Source organism: Penaeus chinensis, chromosome 19 (assembly GCF_019202785.1).
Source record: "Penaeus chinensis breed Huanghai No. 1 chromosome 19, ASM1920278v2, whole genome shotgun sequence".
NCBI classification, from domain to species: Eukaryota; Metazoa; Arthropoda; class Malacostraca; order Decapoda; family Penaeidae; genus Penaeus; species Penaeus chinensis.
This window is the reverse complement of record NC_061837.1, coordinates 25,449,280-25,456,077: the sequence shown is the minus strand read 5'-3', so window position 1 is coordinate 25,456,077 and position 6,798 is coordinate 25,449,280. Positions and strand designations below refer to the sequence as shown.

The 6,798-nt window shown below is 33.9% G+C and overlaps 1 protein-coding gene across 1 annotated transcript in view; it reads right to left on the bottom strand.

Annotated features, from left to right (window-relative positions):
• Nucleotides 1–1,649: 1,649 nt before the first annotated feature.
• Nucleotides 1,650–6,798, bottom strand: part of LOC125034977 (RILP-like protein homolog) — a 216,915-nt gene continuing 211,766 nt past the window's right edge. Inside the window, exon 13 of the mRNA XM_047627024.1 lies at nucleotides 1,650–6,444. The gene's annotated coding sequence lies outside the window, so the exon portion shown is untranslated. The remainder of the gene's footprint in view (nucleotides 6,445–6,798) is intronic.

Below are 6,798 nucleotides of genomic sequence, written 5' to 3'. Positions count from 1 at the left end.
CCCCCAATCCCTTGCCCGTTGTTGTCGTGGAGGGGCTTAGGAGGTGGAGACTGGGACCTAATGCTGGGGAACTCCCCAACCTTGGGACTCAACCCTTGACTCAACAGATTTTGCATGGTCTTTTTTTTCCCTCCTACTTTTTCCTTTCTGTCCCTTCACCAACCCCTTCTACTATCCACTTCCTAAGGTGTGAGAGCCGTGCTGAAAGGATGGCACAAAGTCAGCACTTTGTGCCAGTCCTGAACGGCCTGAGGGAGCCATGGGCACGGTATCCCCTGCTTTAGTTGTCTAGCCCTTACCCCTCAAGCAACCCTGAGGGGTAGACCGTTTCTCTCCCCAACATACTCCAGGCTTATCATGGCCAAAAATGAGTAACCATTAACCATTAACCATACCATTATTAGAGGCAATGAGGCTTGCCTCTTCATCAAATAGCTCCACCAATTCAAACTCCCCCGATTCCCTTACCCCAGGCTCTCCTTTGACCACGGCTCTGAACACTACAACTAATACCCCCTCCTCAATGCCGACTAGTGCAGTATCCACCCTAATCAACACCCCAGGAGACATTTCTACTCCCAACATGCTCAACTTCAACAACTATACCCCCACAACCTTCTTCATCAACTACCCCATCCTCCATTATTACTACCTTACAACCTTATTGTCCACCTCCCCATAACACTACCTCCCTCAACACTACTCCCTCTTCCACATGCCCCCGTCCTTCTACTACCCCCATTACAAAATTCTTAAATAATCTATTTAGCCCAGCCAAATGGGACCGATTTTTCGTGATCCCTCCCACAACTTCTCACACTTTCTGCTTTGACAACCTGTTTTCATTCCTCAAATGCATATACATCCTTCACTTGATCTAACCCCTATACATTACCTTACCCAACCTTAACCCATTTACTCGTCAATTCCTTTGCCCAACTTTGACAACTAATCACTAACTCAACCACCCTTCACTACCATTTACTATAGTGCTACATGACCTTAGATGTCTAGCACATTTATTTTGCTTTTAACCATTAACCATTGTTGTCCTTACCTCCTCAACTTATCCCTAAGAATTAATTAATTATATAGGTAATGCAAATCAATCTATAGTGTGTGACACTTCCACATGCCTTTTAAATTATCTACATGGTGTTAATGCTGAACTAATGTAGTATTTTTTATGTTTATATCTAGTTAATCATAAATTGTAATTTATTGACCCTACCATTATTGTAAGTACTGAGATATAATTAGTACTTAGTTCAGCTGAACAGGTTTCTCTGCTAACAATAAGGAGACACCCTATCATTTTTGATGTCTCCTTATCTGGTATCAAATAAAAGACATCTGAATATTGCCATTACAATTCTCATAACAATTTGTTACTTATGTCATGAGAACTTAACAGCTTTAACATCCTTGGGAGTAAGCCAAGAACTTGCCTACAGTTGGGTCACAAATCGTAATGTCTTAATATTTCAATTAGTGCACTGAATTGAGCATACCTATAATGTTGCAATTTTTTGACATGCTCAGAAATTTTTTGTTGCCATTTGGTTATTTTTAAACAAAATTTGTCCACTTTTCTGTATCGTGTTGCAGCCACCAGCTAGCAAAAAAAATTGGAAAAAGAAGCAACCATGTACTTGAGCAATTTATTTTAGCCCAAAAGATGTTACCATACAAGAATCAGTTCAGACAAGATAATGATCTGGGCACACTTGTAATATGGATGAAATAAACATTTAGGGAGAAATATACACAATACAGTACATGTTAGAATCCATATTCGTGTTACCTTTACAAAAGCCTTAAAATAACATATTTCATATATGTTTGAAAAAAAAATAGTAGTTCCACTTAAGAAAATAAAAGATATTAAGTAGATGAACAGATTTTTAAACTAGATTAACTTTACATAAACTACATTAACTTGAAAAAAAAAATTAATGTCAATGAAAACTTGTCGAGCAAGCTATGGTAATGTTGGCATCTTTTATGTAAATATAATCTTCATTATTAGCTTATCTTAAAACCAAAGAATGGCATGTGAAAAATTTATTTGTTGCTTAAAAAAAATGCCATTAAAGAAAAAATGAAAAGCAGTATTAATTTGAGGGAAAAAAGAAAAAAAAAAATAATACTGAAGAGAAGCAGAAAGTATACAGTTTATGCTCAATTTTTATTGGCCACTATGAATGTGCTTGTGTTCCTAGAGTACTATGTACTAAACCAAAACAAGTGATGGATGCAGATAAAAAGCCTAAGTAATTTGAAACATATAGGCCCACATCAGCTATGCTGGAGAGAAAAATGTTACTAGTAACAAAAAAGAGGATGTGTATGTTTGTCATAATTGAATTACTAACCCAGATGTACCATCTACTCAGTTGCAAAATCATGTCTTACGTACAACATAACATCCAGTTTGGCACATATATGTTATACATCACAAAATCTACATAATCAATAATAACACATGTTATCTAAAAGACAAGTTGATAGTCAATGTACACGCAAAATTGTAAAGATCTAAACTGCTATGACTAGTATCTTCAGTTTTTAATACCACTAATGTTACTCAATGAAATGGAAGATTGCAACTGTTTGTAAGCTACATGGTCATCTTTACTAGAACTAGATTTCTTTTGTTTCGTCTATCATCCTTATCAAAATGGTGAGATTATTGTTGCTCAGGATCTCAAAATATGGTTGGCTTGATACAGAATTCATGCCAAATCTCCTACACCATAAACATATCATGGATAAACACTAAATGGGCAAATTTTTTTTCCTAAATTTGCAACAACAGCACAATCACATGTTTTTTTTCCTTTATATACATATATCATAATACTAATCACCACATAAAATACCTATTAAAATGCTTTGTTTTATCTGTGTGATCAGAACAAGCTTTCATTAGTAGATATTTCCTCCACTGTGTTATATAATACTTTGACCACTGCACAACCTAAACTATCTTCTGAATCTTTTAAATAACTGGAGGCTAACATGATACAAAGATGTTAATTTCAAGGGCATACTAGATTTACTTAAATGTGTTAAGTTGTCTGAAACAATATCTATCAACAGTTGCTTTTATGAATACTTAAAACACAGCTCTTTCTAAACAACCTAAGGAAAAGCAGTGCACAGTATCTATATGAGAATACACACAGACAATTAACATCACCCAAAGTTGTACATTACAGAACAGTAACCTAGATATATATTAATTGTCTCTGAGGGTGATACTTAAGAGTATCAAAACACTAATTCAGGTTTGAAGACAATTTAGATAAAAATACTGGTCATAAAATATTTTCACAAACCTTATGATGTAGGTCAACAATAATAGTAATGAAAGAAATCAACCAGCTTGGAATTACTCATGCCCAACCAGCAATCTGCTTTTTAACAGACGAGAATACCAGCATTCAAACAAATTTCAATGGAACTTTGAGGATTCACAGCAATAACAAAGAAATCCCTAAAATTTACACTGGTGCCTTAATACTGTGTTACATACCAAGGAAACAGCAGCAAGTCTTGAACTTATTTAATCTGGTGAATGGCAATAATTCCTTCAGCACTCTGAAAAAAGAGGTGCATTAAACATGCATAAGCTGAATACAAGTGATACAATCATACTGAAGCTATTTAAAGTATTTAGGAAAAGCTAACAGCTTATTCCCAGATCCTGTATGCAAAGGAGAAATTAGGAGAATACAGATATTGGAGTTTGTACTGCTACTATCAATTATTATATATATTCAGCATAAAAGCCTTTTACTTTTCATCCCCACAACTAAATATCATTCCAATACTTTCATTGAGTGTGATCCCAGACATTTTCGATGGGTAATATATGGACAGACACTGGATGGAGATGTCTCAGAAAATTAACTAAAGTAACTTGAAGTTTCCTCTTTGACATAATTCATTATCTAAATAAAATTATCTACTCTAACATGAATTGAAACTGATATGCCAATGCTTGGTACTTAATCATTATAACAAACATGTCACTTTGTACTATTTGAAGTGGCAGAGAATACCAACAGCAGAAAAGCTCTTATTTACACCATATTTTTTAAAACAATTTTTTCACTCCCACTTTTATAAATCTTTCTGTTCAATAATACACCGTGCTTTTCCTCATGGTAAAATTTTTACAATTCTTCACCTTTTTTTACTCTACATTTTTGAGGAAAGTTATCCTGCAGTTGAGTTTCATTTTCGGTATACTTACCCTACCTCATACAAATCAGTTCAGTCTAAAACTGGAACACACCTAACAAAAGTATGCTAATATATAATAATTTCAAAATAGCTGAACATTAACTCCATTTTTCTACACTAGCCTTGTGATATCACTCTTTACCTGACTCATACTGCAATGTACTTGAATTATATTTGACTCCATTTTCTGAATGCAGTTTGTCAGTAAGAACAAATAAAGTCAGATGTCTCCTTGATGCCTTTTTTTCTTTCTTTTAATCCTAACCCACTGGTGCTGAGTATATACATACATTGTGTCCACTATGGTTTTGTTTTATTATTATTGTTTATACACTGATGGCTTCACAAGCACTTAGTTGCCAAAAAATGCCTACCTGATCTTGCTTTCAGGAAAACATTGCTATTGATGTTATTAACCATTAATATCTATTATCATCATTATTATTATTACTATATTATTATTTTTTTTTTGTTTTAATTATTATCATTATTATTATTATTATTATTATTATTATTATTATTATTATTATTATTATTATTATTACTATTATTATCATCATTATTCCAATAACAACAATAATAACAGTAATGAAAATAAAAACCTTTTTCCAAAATCAATGAGATAAATTGATGAGGTCAAGTAGGCTTTATAACAGATTCCTTGTTGACTAAGCGCTTCTGGGGTCATCTGCATCTCAACAAAATTAAATAAAACCACAAGGGCCAGGGCATATATACAAGTTCACATGCATATGTGCATGTATCAATGGGTTAATTCCCAGTCAAAGCAGATCCATAACTTCCTATATAAGAAATAAAAAGCAAATCAAAGAAAATACAGATTATTCAATATCTTGATCAGTGAGATATATAAAGGAATACACATGTAAAACCTAAAACATAACTGAAGATAAGATGAACACAGACAAGAGAGTGGAAGTCAAACAGCAAAAGTCACACTTCTTAATATCATCAATAAACTCATAATTCCTTCTCTCCAACAGGATCCAGAGCCATAATATAGCCAACATTTATGATATGGTAATCACAAGGACATAGTCCTACAGATATGGATTTCATAACAAACACTTATCACACTGGTTTTCCCTTTACTGTACAACACTTGACATGGATTGTCGTATTTTCCAAGAAAGTCACTAAAATATATGTTCCACTGATTGTTATCAATCCTTTCAGTAAAATATCACCTCATTAACATCCCTTTATATGCACTCTAGTCATTACAAAATATATCACTATACTCATATACACAAATTCATCTTATATTACATATACTTATGACTTTGGTATATAATCCTGCCTCTTGTATATTTCTTCAAATATTCATATAGGTTTCTTCAAAATGGAGACTTCTTTGGATAATTAAACAGTACTATAATGACAGCAAAAAAAAAAAAAAAAGCTAAGTGACAGTACATGATAATGGGATGAATCTCATATAACAATATAGTACATGAACAGTATATATGAACCATAACAAATGCGTATTTAATGCACATAACTACCCAAAGACTGACTTATAAAATTCCATAAAATTTAACATGGGTGCTAAAGATTCATTAGAGTTATAATAATTCCAGTTTACTGAGCTTTCACTTGCAGTTACATGAAATTCACAGATTAATTGTTTCCAAGAGCCATTCAGAGAGTCGGATAGGCACTCAGATTCTTCAGAAACACTGTCCCTAAAATTCAGATCTTTTTCAATGGCAGCCTGAGGCATAACCAAAATGTGATACCTTGTGCCTACCCTATTTAGTGATAGTCCTCCTCTATTGATGAGAGACTCTATTTCAGTCTCTCCCTCTGAAAAGCTGTCAGCACTATTACCCATTAAACTTCTAACACAATGATGACAAATAAAAAAAGGGGCTTTGGAAGAAGTTCTCTCAAAGTATTGTTTCATAGGAATCTGATGGCATACTGTAACATTTATGCCCCTTGTTGCACCACAGAGATATCTTATGCGGCTTTGATTACGCAGGAATATCATATCCTCATAGGGACAGGTATAATAAGGCTGGACTTTCTTAGTGATCATCTGCTCGGGCCCAGAGGTTAGTCCAGCTGCACAAGGCCCTACTGAGTCCTCAGGGGCGGCTAAGGTTAAGCAAGCTCTTCTTGGGACTGGATCCTGAGCCAGTCTCATCATCACCGAAGAGCCGACGGAAGCTGCAAAAAGATTAGTCATCATTAAAATGCAATGCTTGGTAGGAACCACATACATATTGGGCACCACAAAAAGCTCACTACCAAAAGAATGAAAGTTATTAGAATCTAAATCCTTTGCTTGAAAATCTTGAACGGCATAATCATTTAATGTTTATCACAGCAAGATTATTTAATATAGATTACAAATAGCAGATATTTGAAATGGAAACAGTTTTTAATGACAGAAGTGTTACTAGTAATCAGTATTATTTACCATGCAAGTGTAGTGGCACTGTGTAATGAAAAAAAATAAAAAAAATAACAATAACAAAAACATGCAGCAAATCTAATATATATGTAAACACTGTTATTGTA